This window comes from Ascaphus truei, chromosome 15, assembly GCF_040206685.1.
Source record: "Ascaphus truei isolate aAscTru1 chromosome 15, aAscTru1.hap1, whole genome shotgun sequence".
NCBI lineage: Eukaryota > Metazoa > Chordata > Amphibia > Anura > Ascaphidae > Ascaphus > Ascaphus truei.
In genome coordinates this window covers 53,729,248-53,748,556 of record NC_134497.1, presented here as the reverse complement: position 1 = coordinate 53,748,556, position 19,309 = coordinate 53,729,248, and the positions used below count along the sequence as shown (strand labels likewise).

Sequence of the window (19,309 nt, the reverse complement as noted above, 5' to 3'; positions counted from 1 at the left end):
TATTATAGATAGTTTTCCTTCATGGAGCATTTCACGGTGAGTTATCTTATAAAGTTGGGATATTTTTCAAGGCCATGGTTGACTTCCAATGAATAATGTATGACATTGAATGTGAAAGTCTAGGCAATAATATACATATTGTTAGTCTTTTTAGATAGATTGAATGTTATAACACTGCACTAGAATTATGATTTCCCTAAGCACTGATTAGTTCCACTTTCCAAGCCTACTCTTCCTTACCATATATATATATATCAAACATGCAGGATGTATTTTCCTGTTTGAGATGGGCAGGGATAGCTGCATACAGTATTTTGTCCAAAACCACTAAGAGAGCCACCAAAGGTCAGTACATAGCAGTAACTGAAGAAGTAGTTACATATAGAAAGAAAGATGACATTTTCCTTTGACATAATATTGCTGCCTGTATAAATATAAGTTATGCAAATATACAATGTATTCCAGTACTGATATCTTATTGTCTAGCCAAATGTCAAAAGAGCCCAGCACTTTTAACACTTTTTATACCATTCAGGGATCATTCAATAGGCAAAACAAGATAGTGGAATAAAATGGGGTTTATTTGAGTGAAACTCACGGACAACAATGAATATAAAATACACAGCAGTATTACACACTTACTAGGGGTCTGGGGTCGAAAACTAGCCTCAAATAAGTGCAGGGCACCCTCTTTGAAAGGCTTACCCTGACTGGGAAATCCTCCCTGGCTTCTTGGTACTCTTTTCAGGTAGAATACCCAACCGTGACTGCCACCTTCTATTTTCATAACTTCGTCCCAGCTTCTGACTTAGGGGCCTATGCAGAGAGCTCCGATAAACCAGTTCTTGCCAGGTTTCCGCCAAAAGTGCCTCTAGATATTCAGGAAGCTGTGGTAACCTGGCGAAAATAATCAAATTCGCCTTTTTTTTTTGGCGTACAAAAAAATCCGCCAAACGTTTGGCGAGAAGCCTTTTTTCGCAGCACATCGCCAGTTTCTCAAACTCGTGCAATTCTAGGATCCCCGATCAGCTTCTTGCTGCTGTTCGGGGCTCTAGAATAGCAAATTTACCTCCAAATTGCCCAATCACAAAAAGTTGGAAATAAACTGGGGATGAGCGGATCCGCCAATACTGCACTTAGTAAAAATGTGGCATTCATTACCCATGGAGACTGTGATGGCAGATACAATTGATTTGTTCAAAAACAGGTTGACATCTTTTTAGATAGGAAAGGTATATATACCAAATAAGTATACTTGGGAAGGATGTTGATCCAAGGATTCATCCGATTGCCAATTCTTGAAGTCAGGAAGGAATTTATTTTTTCCCTTATGAGATATCATTGGATTATATGACTCTGGGTTTTCTTTGTTGCCTTCCTCTGGAACAATAAGTAAGTATAGATATAGGATAACGTATCTGTTGTCTAAATTTAGCATAGGTTAAACTTGATGGACGTACGTCTTTTTTCAACCTCATCTACTATGTAACTATGAAAAAGGAGTAAAGGGAAAATGATCTAACTTGGATGTCAGAGATTAGAAGAGCAGAGTCGGAGGGCAATTGGGGCAAGAAGAACAAGGACAAAGCAGTTTCCACCAAAAAGTCATCGTTTTTATTATTTTGTTTTTTCAAAATCATTTATTAAAATATTGAAGAAAGAGAAGGAGCAGAAGAAAAGTTCCACTGGTAACATGTAGTGCATGGTGTTAATTCTATTTACATGGAAAAAAAACAGAAAGCTTTTTCCTGATTTTTTCAAAATCTCCTAAACCAATAGAAAATGACACTATCTTTAGTTTAAAGAATTAACAAGTGTCTGGTCTTTTACACAAACCCTTCTTAATTATAGTGTAGGGACAAAGGAACATATAGTTTTTGTACTTCTTGCTAAACTGTGATTAAAAGCAATGAAGTGATTGTTATCATAATCATTTCATTCATTCAGGTGAAGATTTGAATGATTACCAATAATAATTTATATGGCAGATATACTAGCAGAAAGTACATTTGTTCTTAATTAGAATCATTCTGTTTCACAAAAGATTCCATAAAGTTTACATTTAATTAATTTGTTAATTTTCTGTAAACTTCAGGGAGTTACAATTATTACAGTACATTAATGACCATTTTTCAGTCAAATTCAAGCTAAGTTGTTTATTCCTTCAACAGGTTTAGAAAGCCCTGCTTAGCTTTTGTGAATGATAACAATAAAACATTACAAATGCCTTTTCATAACAAAAAGCTATTTGTGCTGAAGTGTGATACATGCAGTACTTAGCACAGTCATTAAGAAGAAGTCAAATATTATCTGTAATTATAAAGTGGAAGAAATCCCTCACTCTCACAGTTAAGTGCTCACAATCCTTTGTCACATTAAGTTATTTCTGTAGGGTTAAACCATTTCTTCTCTATTATATGTTGTGCAAAGTATTGCACACACATGATCTCTTAGCAATATCTTGCAGAATAGAGATACTTATCTATAGAAAACAAAGCATGGATTGAAATGAAGTCCTTTATTAAATGTTTTACAGTCAGCAGCAACCTAAAATATATAACTTGGGAAATGTTTGAAGAATTCACAGTGTTTTCTTATTTTGAGTGCCACATATTCCAGTAAGTAAAGATTGCTTTGACAAGCAGATAAAAACAAAATGAAAAGTGCAGTGAAGGTTTAAAAACACTTCCCAGCTGAAAAATGTAAACGTAGTCAGCCGGATTTGAACCTGCGCGAGGAAAGGTTCTGACTTAGGGGCCTATGCAGAGAGCTCCGATAAACCAGTTCTTGCCAGGTTTCCGCCAAAAGTGCCTCTAGATATTCAGGAAGCTGTGGTAACCTGGCGAAAATAATAAAATTCGCCTTTTTTTTTTGGCGTACAAAAAAATCCGCCAAACGTTTGGCGAGAAGCCTTTTTTCGCAGCACATCGCCAGTTTCTCAAACTCGTGCAATTCTAGGATCCCCGATCAGCTTCTTGCTGCTGTTCGGGGCTCTAGAATAGCAAATTTACCTCCAAATTGCCCAATCACAAAAAGTTGGAAATAAACTGGGGATGAGCGGATCCGCCAATACTGCACTTAGTAAAAATGTGGCATTCATTACCCATGGAGACTGTGATGGCAGATACAATTGATTTGTTCAAAAACAGGTTGACATCTTTTTAGATAGGAAAGGTATATATACCAAATAAGTATACTTGGGAAGGATGTTGATCCAAGGATTCATCCGATTGCCAATTCTTGAAGTCAGGAAGGAATTTATTTTTTCCCTTATGAGATATCATTGGATTATATGACTCTGGGTTTTCTTTGTTGCCTTCCTCTGGAACAATAAGTAAGTATAGATATAGGATAACGTATCTGTTGTCTAAATTTAGCATAGGTTAAACTTGATGGACGTACGTCTTTTTTCAACCTCATCTACTATGTAACTATGAAAAAGGAGTAAAGGGAAAATGATCTAACTTGGATGTCAGAGATTAGAAGAGCAGAGTCGGAGGGCAATTGGGGCAAGAAGAACAAGGACAAAGCAGTTTCCACCAAAAAGTCATCGTTTTTATTATTTTGTTTTTTCAAAATCATTTATTAAAATATTGAAGAAAGAGAAGGAGCAGAAGAAAAGTTCCACTGGTAACATGTAGTGCATGGTGTTAATTCTATTTACATGGAAAAAAAACAGAAAGCTTTTTCCTGATTTTTTCAAAATCTCCTAAACCAATAGAAAATGACACTATCTTTAGTTTAAAGAATTAACAAGTGTCTGGTCTTTTACACAAACCCTTCTTAATTATAGTGTAGGGACAAAGGAACATATAGTTTTTGTACTTCTTGCTAAACTGTGATTAAAAGCAATGAAGTGATTGTTATCATAATCATTTCATTCATTCAGGTGAAGATTTGAATGATTACCAATAATAATTTATATGGCAGATATACTAGCAGAAAGTACATTTGTTCTTAATTAGAATCATTCTGTTTCACAAAAGATTCCATAAAGTTTACATTTAATTAATTTGTTAATTTTCTGTAAACTTCAGGGAGTTACAATTATTACAGTACATTAATGACCATTTTTCAGTCAAATTCAAGCTAAGTTGTTTATTCCTTCAACAAGTTTAGAAAGCCCTGCTTAGCTTTTGTGAATGATAACAATAAAACATTACAAATGCCTTTTCATAACAAAAAGCTATTTGTGCTGAAGTGTGATACATGCAGTACTTAGCACAGTCATTAAGAAGAAGTCAAATATTATCTGTAATTATAAAGTGGAAGAAATCCCTCACTCTCACAGTTAAGTGCTCACAATCCTTTGTCACATTAAGTTATTTCTGTAGGGTTAAACCATTTCTTCTCTATTATATGTTGTGCAAAGTATTGCACACACATGATCTCTTAGCAATATCTTGCAGAATAGAGATACTTATCTATAGAAAACAAAGCATGGATTGAAATGAAGTCCTTTATTAAATGTTTTACAGTCAGCAGCAACCTAAAATATATAACTTGGGAAATGTTTGAAGAATTCACAGTGTTTTCTTATTTTGAGTGCCACATATTCCAGTAAGTAAAGATTGCTTTGACAAGCAGATAAAAACAAAATGAAAAGTGCAGTGAAGGTTTAAAAACACTTCCCAGCTGAAAAATGTAAACGTAGTCAGCAGGATTTGAACCTGCACGAGGAAACCCCAATGGATTTCGAATCCATCGCCTTAACCACTCGGCCATGACTACATAGCTGAAATCTTTGATTTCTGTCACACAGTTGGCTCTTGAGCGGATATGGGTAACACTCACTAATGAATGAAGACCAATATGAACCAACTGACCTTGAGAACATTTTCATAAAGAGAAATACATGATTTGTTTGTACACATTGTTTAAACAACATTATATTTGTAAAATGAAGCTGCTATTCGGTTCTTGAACAATGACGAGAAATACTTTTTGTTAACCACATTCAATGTCCAGTATGAAACAGATCTGGGGCATTAAAAAAAAGATTAATGGTTAAAAGGAGTAAAGGGAAAATGATCTAACTTGGATGTCAGAGATTAGAAGAGCAGAGTCTTAGTGCAATTAGGGCAAAAAGAACAAAGGCAAATATCTTGAGCGGATATGGGTAACACTCACTTTTGAATGATGACAAATATGAACTATCAATATGTAGACTGTGGCAAAAGTATCAACAAAATAAACATGTCAAGGAATTAGGAATTCAATATTGTTAATCCCACGCAGACATATGTCCATTGGATCTTAAGTCCAATACCTTAGCCACTCGGCCATCCTGGTGGTGACATAGAGATTTTGTCATCTGGATAAAATGGACTTCAGCAATGTACTGTATGTCCTTAAAAGTCATATATGAAGAATGAGAACAACATAGCTAAGTGACTGTGCTTTCTGCAGCATTTTCACCTTTTCCTGGAAATGCTAGAGGTTTCTTGCAGCAAGATTATGCTGAACAGGGTTACATATTTACTTTTTGTAAAAGAGTGATCCCATATCATAAATGGAGTCAAAATGTCTAGCTTTCTTCTACTCAGTCAGGGGAAGTGCATTATACATTTATTACAATTTGCACCTCGTAACCCATCTTTTAATCTTCTTGATTATTATAGATAGATTTCCTTCATGGAGCATTTCACGGTGAGTTATCTTATAAAGTTGGGATATTTTTCAAGGCCATGGTTGACTTCCAATGAATAATGTATGACATTGAATGTGAACGTCTAGGCAATAATATACATATTGTTAGTCTTTTTAGATAGATTGAATGTTATAACACTGCACTAGAATTATGATTTCCCTAAGCACTGATTAGTTCCACTTTCCAAGCCTACTCTTCCTTACCATATATATATATCAAACATGCAGGATGTATTTTCCTGTTTGAGATGGGCAGGGATAGCTGCATACAGTATTTTGTCCAAAACCACTAAGAGAGCCACCAAAGGTCAGTACATAGCAGTAACTGAAGAAGTAGTTACATATAGATAGAAAGATGACATTTTCCTTTGACATAATATTGCTGCCTGTATAAATATAAGTTATGCAAATATACAATGTATTCCAGTACTGATATCTTATTGTCTAGCCAAATGTCAAAAGAGCCCAGCACTTTTAACACTTTTTATACCATTCAGGGATCATTCAATAGGCAAAACAAGATAGTGGAATAAAATGGGGTTTATTTGAGTGAAACTCACGGACAACAATGAATATAAAATACACAGCAGTATTACACACTTACTAGGGGTCTGGGGTCGAAAACTAGCCTCAAATAAGTGCAGGGCACCCTCTTTGAAAGGCTTACCCTGACTGGGAAATCCTCCCTGGCTTCTTGGTACTCTTTTCAGGTAGAATACCCAACCGTGACTGCCACCTTCTATTTTCATAACTTCGTCCCAGCTTCTGACTTAGGGGCCTATGCAGAGAGCTCCGATAAACCAGTTCTTGCCAGGTTTCCGCCAAAAGTGCCTCTAGATATTCAGGAAGCTGTGGTAACCTGGCGAAAATAATCAAATTCGCCTTTTTTTTTGGCGTACAAAAAAATCCGCCAAACGTTTGGCGAGAAGCCTTTTTTCGCAGCACATCACCAGTTTCTCAAACTCGTGCAATTCTAGGATCCCCGATCAGCTTCTTGCTGCTGTTCGGGGCTCTAGAATAGCAAATTTACCTCCAAATTGCCCAATCACAAAAAGTTGGAAATAAACTGGGGATGAGCGGATCCGCCAATACTGCACTTAGTAAAAATGTGGCATTCATTACCCATGGAGACTGTGATGGCAGATACAATTGATTTGTTCAAAAACAGGTTGACATCTTTTTAGATAGGAAAGGTATATATACCAAATAAGTATACTTGGGAAGGATGTTGATCCAAGGATTCATCCGATTGCCAATTCTTGAAGTCAGGAAGGAATTTATTTTTTCCCTTATGAGATATCATTGGATTATATGACTCTGGGTTTTCTTTGTTGCCTTCCTCTGGAACAATAAGTAAGTATAGATATAAGATAACGTATCTGTTGTCTAAATTTAGCATAGGTTAAACTTGATGGACGTACGTCGTTTTTCAACCTCATCTACTATGTAACTATGAAAAAGGAGTAAAGGGAAAATGATCTAACTTGGATGTCAGAGATTAGAAGAGCAGAGTCGGAGGGCAATTGGGGCAAGAAGAACAAGGACAAAGCAGTTTCCACCAAAAAGTCATCGTTTTTATTATTTTGTTTTTTCAAAATCATTTATTAAAATATTGAAGAAAGAGAAGGAGAAGGAGCAGAAGAAAAGTTCCACTGGTAACATGTAGTGCATGGTGTTAATTCTATTTACATGGAAAAAAAATAGAAAGCTTTTTCCTGATTTTTTCAAAATCTCCTAAACCAATAGAAAATGACACTATCTTTAGTTTAAAGAATTAACAAGTGTCTGGTCTTTTACACAAACCCCTCTTAATTATAGTGTAGGGACAAAGGAACATATAGTTTTTGTACTTCTTGCTAAACTGTGATTAAAAGCAATGAAGTGATTGTTATCATAATCATTTCATTCATTCAGGTGAAGATTTGAATGATTACCAATAATAATTTATATGGCAGATATACTAGCAGAAAGTACATTTGTTCTTAATTAGAATCATTCTGTTTCACAAAAGATTCCATAAAGTTTACATTTAATTAATTTGTTAATTTTCTGTAAACTTCAGGGAGTTACAATTATTACAGTACATTAATGACCATTTTTCAGTCAAATTCAAGCTAAGTTGTTTATTCCTTCAACAGGTTTAGAAAGCCCTGCTTAGCTTTTGTGAATGATAACAATAAAACATTACAAATGCTTTTTCATAACAAAAAGCTATTTGTGCTGAAGTGTGATACATGCAGTACTTAGCACAGTCATTAAGAAGAAGTCAAATATTATCTGTAATTATAAAGTGGAAGAAATCCCTCACTCTCACAGTTAAGTGCTCACAATCCTTTGTCACATTAAGTTATTTCTGTAGGGTTAAACCATTTCTTCTCTATTATATGTTGTGCAAAGTATTGCACACACATGATCTCTTAGCAATATCTTGCAGAATAGAGATACTTATCTATAGAAAACAAAGCATGGATTGAAATGAAGTCCTTTATTAAATGTTTTACAGTCAGCAGCAACCTAAAATATATAACTTGGGAAATGTTTGAAGAATTCACAGTGTTTTCTTATTTTGAGTGCCACATATTCCAGTAAGTAAAGATTGCTTTGACAAGCAGATAAAAACAAAATGAAAAGTGCAGTGAAGGTTTAAAAACACTTCCCAGCTGAAAAATGTAAACATAGTCAGCAGGATTTGAACCTGCGCGAGGAAACCCCGATGGATTTCGAATCCATCGCCTTAACCACTCGGCCATGACTACATAGCTGAAAACTGTGATTTCTGTCACACAGTTGGCTCTTGAACGGATTTGGGTAACACTCACTAATGAATGAAGACCAATATGAATCAACTGACCTTGAGAACAATTTCATAAAGAGAAATACATGATTTGTTTGTACACATTGTTTAAACAACATTATCTTTGTAAAATGAAGCTGCTATTCGGTTCTTGAACAATGACGAGAAATACTTTTTGTTAACCACATTCAATGTCCAGTATGAAACAGATCTGGGGCATTAAAAAAAAGATTAGGGGTTAAAAGGAGTAAAGGGAAAATGATCTAACTTGGATGTCAGAGATTAGAAGAGCAGAGTCTTAGTGCAATTAGGGCAAAAAGAACAAAGGCAAATCTCTTGAGCGGATATGGGTAACACTCACTTTTGAATGATGACAAATATGAACTATCAATATGTGGACTGTGGCAAAAGTATCAACAAAATAAACATGTCAAGGAAAGAGGTATTCAATATTGTTCGTTGACAAAACAAAGCAATACCAGGAGTGGGGTTTGAACCCACGCAGACATATGTCCATTGGATCTTAAGTCCAACGCCTTAACCACTCGGCCATCCTGGTGATGACATATAGATCTTGTCATCTGGTTAAATGGACTTCAGCAATGTCAGAGATTAGAAGAGCAGAGTCATAGTGCAATTAGGACAAGAAGAACAAGGGCAAAGCTCTTGAGCGGATATGGGTAACACTCACAGATGAATGATGACAAATATGAACTATCAATATGTGGACTATGGCAAAAGTAGCAACAATATAAACATGTCCAGGAATTAGGAATTCAATATTGTTAATCCCACGCAGACATATGTCCATTGGATCTTAAGTCCAATACCTTAGCCACTCGGCCATCCTGGTGGTGACATAGAGATTTTGTCATCTGGATAAAATGTACTTCAGCAATGTACAGTATGCCCTTAAAAGTCATATATGAAGAATGAGAACAACATAGCTAAGTGACTGTGCTTTCTGCAGCATTTTCACCTTTACCTGGAAATGCTAGAGGTTTTTTGCAGCAAGATTATGCTGAACAGGATTACATATTTACTTTTTGTAAAAGAGTGATACCATATCATAAATGGAGTCAAAATGTCTAGCTTTCTTCTACTCAGTCAGGGGGAGTGCATTATACATTTATTACAATTTGCGCCTCGTAACCCATCTTTTAATCTTCTTGATTATTATAGATAGTTTTCCTTCATGGAGCATTTCACGGTGAGTTATCTTATAAAGTTGGGATATTTTTCAAGGCCATGGTTGACTTCCAATGAATAATGTATGACATTGAATGTGAAAGTCTAGGCAATAATATACATATTGTTAGTCTTTTTAGATAGATTGAATGTTATAACACTGCACTAGAATTATGATTTCCCTAAGCACTGATTAGTTCCACTTTCCAAGCCTACTCTTCCTTACCATATATATATATCAAACATGCAGGATGTATTTTCCTGTTTGAGATGGGCAGGGATAGCTGCATACAGTATTTTGTCCAAAACCACTAAGAGAGCCACCAAAGGTCAGTACATAGCAGTAACTGAAGAAGTAGTTACATATAGATAGAAAGATGACATTTTCCTTTGACATAATATTGCTGCCTGTATAAATATAAGTTATGCAAATATACAATGTATTCCAGTACTGATATCTTATTGTCTAGCCAAATGTCAAAAGAGCCCAGCACTTTTAACACTTTTTATACCATTCAGGGATCATTCAATAGGCAAAACAAGATAGTGGAATAAAATGGGGTTTATTTGAGTGAAACTCACGGACAACAATGAATATAAAATACACAGCAGTATTACACACTTACTAGGGGTCTGGGGTCGAAAACTAGCCTCAAATAAGGGCAGGGCACCCTCTTTGAAAGGCTTACCCTGACTGGGAAATCCTCCCTGGCTTCTTGGTACTCTTTTCAGGTAGAATACCCAACCGTGACTGCCACCTTCTATTTTCATAACTTCGTCCCAGCTTCTGACTTAGGGGCCTATGCAGAGAGCTCCGATAAACCAGTTCTTGCCAGGTTTCCGCCAAAAGTGCCTCTAGATATTCAGGAAGCTGTGGTAACCTGGCGAAAATAATCAAATTCGCCTTTTTTTTTGGCGTACAAAAAAATCCGCCAAACGTTTGGCGAGAAGCCTTTTTTCGCAGCACATCGCCAGTTTCTCAAACTCGTGCAATTCTAGGATCCCCGATCAGCTTCTTGCTGCTGTTCGGGGCTCTAGAATAGCAAATTTACCTCCAAATTGCCCAATCACAAAAAGTTGGAAATAAACTGGGGATGAGCGGATCCGCCAATACTGCACTTAGTAAAAATGTGGCATTCATTACCCATGGAGACTGTGATGGCAGATACAATTGATTTGTTCAAAAACAGGTTGACATCTTTTTAGATAGGAAAGGTATATATACCAAATAAGTATACTTGGGAAGGATGTTGATCCAAGGATTCATCCGATTGCCAATTCTTGAAGTCAGGAAGGAATTTATTTTTTCCCTTATGAGATATCATTGGATTATATGACTCTGGGTTTTCTTTGTTGCCTTCCTCTGGAACAATAAGTAAGTATAGATATAGGATAACGTATCTGTTGTCTAAATTTAGCATAGGTTAAACTTGATGGATGTACGTCTTTTTTCAACCTCATCTACTATGTAACTATGAAAAAGGAGTAAAGGGAAAATGATCTAACTTGGATGTCAGAGATTAGAAGAGCAGAGTCGGAGGGCAATTGGGGCAAGAAGAACAAGGACAAAGCAGTTTCCACCAAAAAGTCATCGTTTTTATTATTTTGTTTTTTCAAAATCATTTATTAAAATATTGAAGAAAGAGAAGGAGCAGAAGAAAAGTTCCACTGGTAACATGTAGTGCATGGTGTTAATTCTATTTACATGGAAAAAAAATAGAAAGCTTTTTCCTGATTTTTTCAAAATCTCCTAAACCAATAGAAAATGACACTATCTTTAGTTTAAAGAATTAACAAGTGTCTGGTCTTTTACACAAACCCCTCTTAATTATAGTGTAGGGACAAAGGAACATGTAGTTTTTGTACTTCTTGCTAAACTGTGATTAAAAGCAATGAAGTGATTGTTATCATAATCATTTCATTCATTCAGGTGAAGATTTGAATGATTACCAATAATAATTTATATGGCAGATATACTAGCAGAAAGTACATTTGTTCTTAATTAGAATCATTCTGTTTCACAAAAGATTCCATAAAGTTTACATTTAATTAATTTGTTAATTTTCTGTAAACTTCAGGGAGTTACAATTATTACAGTACATTAATGACCATTTTTCAGTCAAATTCAAGCTAAGTTGTTTATTCCTTCAACAGGTTTAGAAAGCCCTGCTTAGCTTTTGTGAATGATAACAATAAAACATTACAAATGTTTTTTCATAACAAAAAGCTATTTGTGCTGAAGTGTGATACATGCAGTACTTAGCACAGTCATTAAGAAGAAGTCAAATATTATCTGTAATTATAAAGTGGAAGAAATCCCTCACTCTCACACTTAAGTGCTCACAATCCTTTGTCACGTTAAGTTATTTCTGTAGGGTTAAACCATTTCTCCTCTATTATATGTTGTGCAAAGTATTGCACACACATGACCTCTTAGCAATATCTTGCAGAATAGAGATACTTATCTATAGAAAACAAAGCATGGATTGAAATGGAGTCCTTTATTAAATGTTTTACAGTCAGTAGCAAACTAAAATGTATAACTTGGGAAATGTTTGAAGAATTCACAGTGTTTTCTTCTTTTGTGTGCCACATATTCCAGTAAGTAAAGATTGCTTTGACAAGCAGATAAAAACAAAATGAAAAGTGCAGTGAAGGTTTAAAAACACTTCCCAGCTGAAAAATGTAAACGTAGTCAGCCGGATTTGAACCTGCGCGAGGAAACCCCAATGGATTTCGAATCCATCGCCTTAATCACTCAGCCATGACTACATAGCTGAAAACTGTGATTTCTGTCACACAGTTGGCTCTTGAACGGATTTGGGTAACACTCACTAATGAATGAAGACCAATATGAATCAACTGACCTTGAGAACATTTTCATAAAGAGAAATACATGATTTGTTTGTACACATTGTTTAAACAACATTATCTTTGTAAAATGAAGCTGCTATTCGGTTCTTGAACAATGACGAGAAATACTTTTTGTTAACCACATTCAATGTCCAGTATGAAACAGATCTGGGGCATTAAAAAAAAGATTAGGGGTTAAAAGGAGTAAAGGGAAAATTATCTAACTTGGATGTCAGAGATTAGAAGAGCAGAGTCTTAGTGCAATTAGGGCAAAAAGAACAAAGGCAAATCTCTTGAGCGGATATGGGTAACACTCACTTTTGAATGATGACAAATATGAACTATCAATATGTGGACTGTGGCAAAAGTATCAACAAAATAAACATGTCAAGGAAAGAGGTATTCAATATTGTTCGTTGACAAAACAAAGCAACACCAGGAGTGGGGTTTGAACCCACGCAGACATATGTCCATTGGATCTTAAGTCCAACGCCTTAACCACTCGGCCATCCTGGTGATGACATATAGATTTTGTCATCTGGTTAAATGGACTTCAGCAATGTCAGAGATTAGAAGAGCAGAGTCATAGTGCAATTAGGGCAAGAAGAACAAGGGCAAAGCTCTTGAGCGGATATGGGTAACACTCACAGATGAATGATGACAAATATGAACTATCAATATGTGGACTATGGCAAAAGTAGCAACAATATAAACATGTCCAGGAATTAGGAATTCAATATTGTTAATCCCACGCAGACATATGTCCATTGGATCTTAAATCCAATACCTTAGCCACTCGGCCATCCTGGTGGTGACATAGAGATTTTGTCATCTGGATAAAATGTACTTCAGCAATGTACAGTATGCCCTTAAAAGTCATATATGAAGAATGAGAACAACATAGCTAAGTGACTGTGCTTTCTGCAGCATTTTCACCTTTACCTGGAAATGCTAGAGGTTTTTTGCAGCAAGATTATGCTGAACAGGATTACATATTTACTTTTTGTAAAAGAGTGATACCATATCATAAATGGAGTCAAAATGTCTAGCTTTCTTCTACTCAGTCAGGGGGAGTGCATTATACATTTATTACAATTTGCGCCTCGTAACCCATCTTTTAATCTTCTTGATTATTATAGATAGTTTTCCTTCATGGAGCATTTCACGGTGAGTTATCTTATAAAGTTGGGATATTTTTCAAGGCCATGGTTGACTTCCAATGAATAATGTATGACATTGAATGTGAAAGTCTAGGCAATAATATACATATTGTTAGTCTTTTTAGATAGATTGAATGTTATAACACTGCACTAGAATTATGATTTCCCTAAGCACTGATTAGTTCCACTTTCCAAGCCTACTCTTCCTTACCATATATATATATCAAACATGCAGGATGTATTTTCCTGTTTGAGATGGGCAGGGATAGCTGCATACAGTATTTTGTCCAAAACCACTAAGAGAGCCACCAAAGGTCAGTACATAGCAGTAACTGAAGAAGTAGTTACATATAGATAGAAAGATGACATTTTCCTTTGACATAATATTGCTGCCTGTATAAATATAAGTTATGCAAATATACAATGTATTCCAGTACTGATATCTTATTGTCTAGCCAAATGTCAAAAGAGCCCAGCACTTTTAACACTTTTTATACCATTCAGGGATCATTCAATAGGCAAAACAAGATAGTGGAATAAAATGGGGTTTATTTGAGTGAAACTCACGGACAACAATGAATATAAAATACACAGCAGTATTACACACTTACTAGGGGTCTGGGGTCGAAAACTAGCCTCAAATAAGTGCAGGGCACCCTCTTTGAAAGGCTTACCCTGACTGGGAAATCCTCCCTGGCTTCTTGGTACTCTTTTCAGGTAGAATACCCAACCGTGACTGCCACCTTCTATTTTCATAACTTCGTCCCAGCTTCTGACTTAGGGGCCTATGCAGAGAGCTCCGATAAACCAGTTCTTGCCAGGTTTCGGCCAAAAGTGCCTCTAGATATTCAGGAAGCTGTGGTAACCTGGCGAAAATAATCAAATTCGCCTTTTTTTTTTGGCGTACAAAAAAATCCGCCAAACGTTTGGCGAGAAGCCTTTTTTCGCAGCACATCGCCAGTTTCTCAAACTCGTGCAATTCTAGGATCCCCGATCAGCTTCTTGCTGCTGTTCGGGGCTCTAGAATAGCAAATTTACCTCCAAATTGCCCAATCACAAAAAGTTGGAAATAAACTGGGGATGAGCGGATCCGCCAATACTGCACTTAGTAACAATGTGGCATTCATTACCCATGGAGACTGTGATGGCAGATACAATTGATTTGTTCAAAAACAGGTTGACATCTTTTTAGATAGGAAAGGTATATATACCAAATAAGTATACTTGGGAAGGATGTTGATCCAAGGATTCATCCGATTGCCAATTCTTGAAGTCAGGAAGGAATTTATTTTTTCCCTTATGAGATATCATTGGATTATATGACTCTGGGTTTTCTTTGTTGCCTTCCTCTGGACCAATAAGTAAGTATAGATATAGGATAACGTATCTGTTGTCTAAATTTAGCATAGGTTAAACTTGATGGACGTACGTCTTTTTTCAACCTCATCTACTATGTAACTATGAAAAAGGAGTAAAGGGAAAATGATCTAACTTGGATGTCAGAGATTAGAAGAGCAGAGTCGGAGGGCAATTGGGGCAAGAAGAACAAGGACAAAGCAGTTTCCACCAAAAAGTCATCGTTTTTATTATTTTGTTTTTTCAAAATCATTTATTAAAATATTGAAGAAAGAGAAGGAGCAGAAGAAAAGTTCCACTGGTAACATGTAGTGCATGGTGTTAATTCTATTTACATGGAAAAAAACAGAAAGCTTTTTCCTGATTTTTTCAAAATCTCCTAAACCAATAGAAAATGACACTATCTTTAGTTTAAAGAATTAACAAGTGTCTGGTCTTTTACACAAACCCTTCTTAATTATAGTGTAGGGACAAAGGAACATATAGTTTTTGTACTTCTTGCTAAACTGTGATTAAAAGCAATGAAGTGATTGTTATCATAATCATTTCATTCATTCAGGTGAAGATTTGAATGATTACCAATAATAATTTATATGGCAGATATACTAGCAGAAAGTACATTTGTTCTTAATTAGAATCATTCTGTTTCACAAAAGATTCCATAAAGTTTACATTTAATTAATTTGTTAATTTTCTGTAAACTTCAGGGAGTTACAATTATTACAGTACATTAATGACCATTTTTCAGTCAAATTCAAGCTAAGTTGTTTATTCCTTCAACAGGTTTAGAAAGCCCTGCTTAGCTTTTGTGAATGATAACAATAAAACATTACAAATGCTTTTTCATAACAAAAAGCTATTTGTGCTGAAGTGTGATACATGCAGTACTTAGCACAGTCATTAAGAAGAAGTCAAATATTATCTGTAATTATAAAGTGGAAGAAATCCCTCACTCTCACAGTTAAGTGCTCACAATCCTTTGTCACATTAAGTTATTTCTGTAGGGTTAAACCATTTCTTCTCTATTATATGTTGTGCAAAGTATTGCACACACATGATCTCTTAGCAATATCTTGCAGAATAGAGATACTTATCTATAGAAAACAAAGCATGGATTGAAATGAAGTCCTTTATTAAATGTTTTACAGTCAGCAGCAACCTAAAATATATAACTTGGGAAATGTTTGAAGAATTCACAGTGTTTTCTTATTTTGAGTGCCACATATTCCAGTAAGTAAAGATTGCTTTGACAAGCAGATAAAAACAAAATGAAAAGTGCAGTGAAGGTTTAAAAACACTTCCCAGCTGAAAAATGTAAACGTAGTCAGCAGGATTTGAACCTGAGCGAGGAAACCCCAATGGATTTCGAATCCATCGCCTTAACCACTCGGCCATGACTACATAGCTGAAATCTTTGATTTCTGTCACACAGTTGGCTCTTGAGCGGATATGGGTAACACTCACTAATGAATGAAGACCAATATGAACCAACTGACCTTGAGAACATTTTCATAAAGAGAAATACATGATTTGTTTGTACACATTGTTTAAACAACATTATATTTGTAAAATGAAGCTGCTATTCGGTTCTTGAACAATGACGAGAAATACTTTTTGTTAACCACATTCAATGTCCAGTATGAAACAGATCTGGGGCATTAAAAAAAAGATTAATGGTTAAAAGGAGTAAAGGGAAAATGATCTAACTTGGATGTCAGAGATTAGAAGAGCAGAGTCTTAGTGCAATTAGGGCAAAAAGAACAAAGGCAAATATCTTGAGCGGATATGGGTAACACTCACTTTTGAATGATGACAAATATGAACTATCAATATGTGGACTGTGGCAAAAGTATCAACAAAATAAACATGTCAAGGAATTAGGAATTCAATATTGTTAATCCCACGCAGACATATGTCCATTGGATCTTAAGTCCAATACCTTAGCCACTCGGCCATCCTGGTGGTGACATAGAGATTTTGTCATCTGGATAAAATGGACTTCAGCAATGTACTGTATGTCCTTAAAAGTCATATATGAAGAATGAGAACAACATAGCTAAGTGACTGTGCTTTCTGCAGCATTTTCACCTTTTCCTGGAAATGCTAGAGGTTTCTTGCAGCAAGATTATGCTGAACAGGGTTACATATTTACTTTTTGTAAAAGAGTGATCCCATATCATAAATGGAGTCAAAATGTCTAGCTTTCTTCTACTCAGTCAGGGGAAGTGCATTATACATTTATTACAATTTGCACCTCGTAACCCATCTTTTAATCTTCTTGATTATTATAGATAGATTTCCTTCATGGAGCATTTCACGGTGAGTTATCTTATAAAGTTGGGATATTTTTCAAGGCCATGGTTGACTTCCAATGAATAATGTATGACATTGAATGTGAAAGTCTAGGCAATAATATACATATTGTTAGTCTTTTTAGATAGATTGAATGTTATAACACTGCACTAGAATTATGATTTCCCTAAGCACTGATTAGTTCCACTTTCCAAGCCTACTCTTCCTTACCATATATATATATATCAAACATGCAGGATGTATTTTCCTGTTTGAGATGGGCAGGGATAGCTGCATACATTATTTTGTCCACAACCACTAAGAGAGCCACAAAAGGTCAGTACATAGCAGTAACTGAAGAAGTAGTTACATATAGATAGAAAGATGACATTTTCCTTTGACATAATATTGCTGCCTGTATAAATATAAGTTATGTAAATATACAATGTATTCCAGTACTGATATCTTATTGTCTAGCCAAATGTCAAAAGAGCCCAGCACTTTTAACACTTTTTATACCATTCAGGGATCATTCAATATGCAAAACAAGATAGTGGAATAAAATGGGGTTTATTTGAGTGAAACTCACGGACAACAATGAATATAAAATATACAGAAGTATTACACACTTACTAGGGGTCTGGGGTCGAAAACTAGCCTCAAATAAGTGCAGGGCACCTTCTTTGAAAGGCTTACCCTGACTGGGAAATCCTCCCTGGCTTCTTGGTACTCTTTTCAGGTAGAATACCCAACCGTGACTGCCACCTTCTATTTTCATAACTTCGTCCCAGCTTCTGACTTAGGGGCCTATGCAGAGAGCTCCGATAAATCAGTTCTTGCCAGGTTTCCGCCAAAAGTGCCTCTAGATATTCAGGAAGCTGCGGTAACCTGGCGAAAATAATCAAATTCACCTTTTTTTTTTGGCGTACAAAAAAATCCGCCAAACGTTTGGCGAGAAGCCTTTTTTCGCAGCACATCGCCAGTTTCTCAAACTCGTGCAATTCTAGGATCCCCGATCAGCTTCTTGCTGCTGTTCGGGGCTCTAGAATGGCAAATTTACCTCCAAATTGCCCAATCCCAAAAAGTTGGAAATAAACTGGGGATGAGCGGATCCGCCAATACTGCACTTAGTAAAAATGTGGCATTCATTACCCATGGAGACTGTGATGGCAGATACAATTGATTTGTTCAAAAACAGGTTGACATCTTTTTAGATAGGAAAGGTATATATACCAAATAAGTATACTTGGGAAGGATGTTGATCCAAGGATTCATCCGATTGCCAATTCTTGAAGTCAGGAAGGAATTTATTTTTTCCCTTATGAGATATCATTGGATTATATGACTCTGGGTTTTCTTTGTTGCCTTCCTCTGGAACAATAAGTAAGTATAGATATAGGATAACGTATCTGTTGTCTAAATTTAGCATAGGTTAAAATTGATGGACGTACGTCTTGTTTCAACCTCATCTACTATGTAACTATGAAAAAGAATAAAGGGAAAATGATCTAACTTGGATGTCAGAGATTAGAAGAGCAGAGTCGGAGGGCAATTGGGGCAAGAAGAACAAGGACAAAGCAGTTTCCACCAAAAAGTAACATGTAGTGCATGGTGTTAATTCTATTTACATGGAAAAAAAATAGAAAGCTTTATCCTGATTTTTTCAAAATCTCCTAAACCAATAGAAAATGACACTATCTTTAGTTTAAAGAATTAACAAGTGTCTGGTCTTTTACACAAACCCCTCTTAATTATAGTGTAGGGACAGAGGAACATGTAGTTTTTGTACTTCTTGCTAAACTGTGATTAAAAGCAATGAAGTGATTGTTATCATAATCATTTCATTCATTCAGGTGAAGATTTGAATGATTACCAATAATAATTTATATGGCAGATATACTAGCAGAAAGTACATTTGTTCTTAATTAGAATCATTCTGTTTCACAAAAGATTCCATAAAGTTTACATTTAATTAATTTGTTAATTTTCTGTAAACTTCAGGGAGTTACAATTATTA

The 19,309-nt window shown here is 35.6% G+C and overlaps 6 non-coding genes across 6 annotated transcripts; all 6 read right to left on the bottom strand.

Moving 5' to 3' along the window:
- Positions 1-4,649: 4,649 nt before the first annotated feature.
- Positions 4,650-4,731, bottom strand: TRNAS-CGA (transfer RNA serine (anticodon CGA)). Its single transcript has one exon. It is a non-coding gene; the product is annotated as a tRNA-Ser (tRNA).
- Positions 4,732-8,323: 3,592 nt separating this feature from the next.
- On the bottom strand, positions 8,324-8,405 carry TRNAS-CGA (transfer RNA serine (anticodon CGA)). Its single transcript has one exon. It is a non-coding gene; the product is annotated as a tRNA-Ser (tRNA).
- A 514-nt stretch (positions 8,406-8,919) lies between these two features.
- Positions 8,920-9,002, bottom strand: TRNAL-UAA (transfer RNA leucine (anticodon UAA)). Its single transcript has one exon. It is a non-coding gene; the product is annotated as a tRNA-Leu (tRNA).
- Positions 9,003-12,321: 3,319 nt separating this feature from the next.
- On the bottom strand, positions 12,322-12,403 carry TRNAS-CGA (transfer RNA serine (anticodon CGA)). The gene has a single exon. It is a non-coding gene; the product is annotated as a tRNA-Ser (tRNA).
- Positions 12,404-12,917: 514 nt separating this feature from the next.
- On the bottom strand, positions 12,918-13,000 carry TRNAL-UAA (transfer RNA leucine (anticodon UAA)). The gene has a single exon. It is a non-coding gene; the product is annotated as a tRNA-Leu (tRNA).
- A 3,319-nt stretch (positions 13,001-16,319) lies between these two features.
- On the bottom strand, positions 16,320-16,401 carry TRNAS-CGA (transfer RNA serine (anticodon CGA)). Its single transcript has one exon. It is a non-coding gene; the product is annotated as a tRNA-Ser (tRNA).
- Between the last annotated feature and the right edge of the window lie 2,908 nt (positions 16,402-19,309).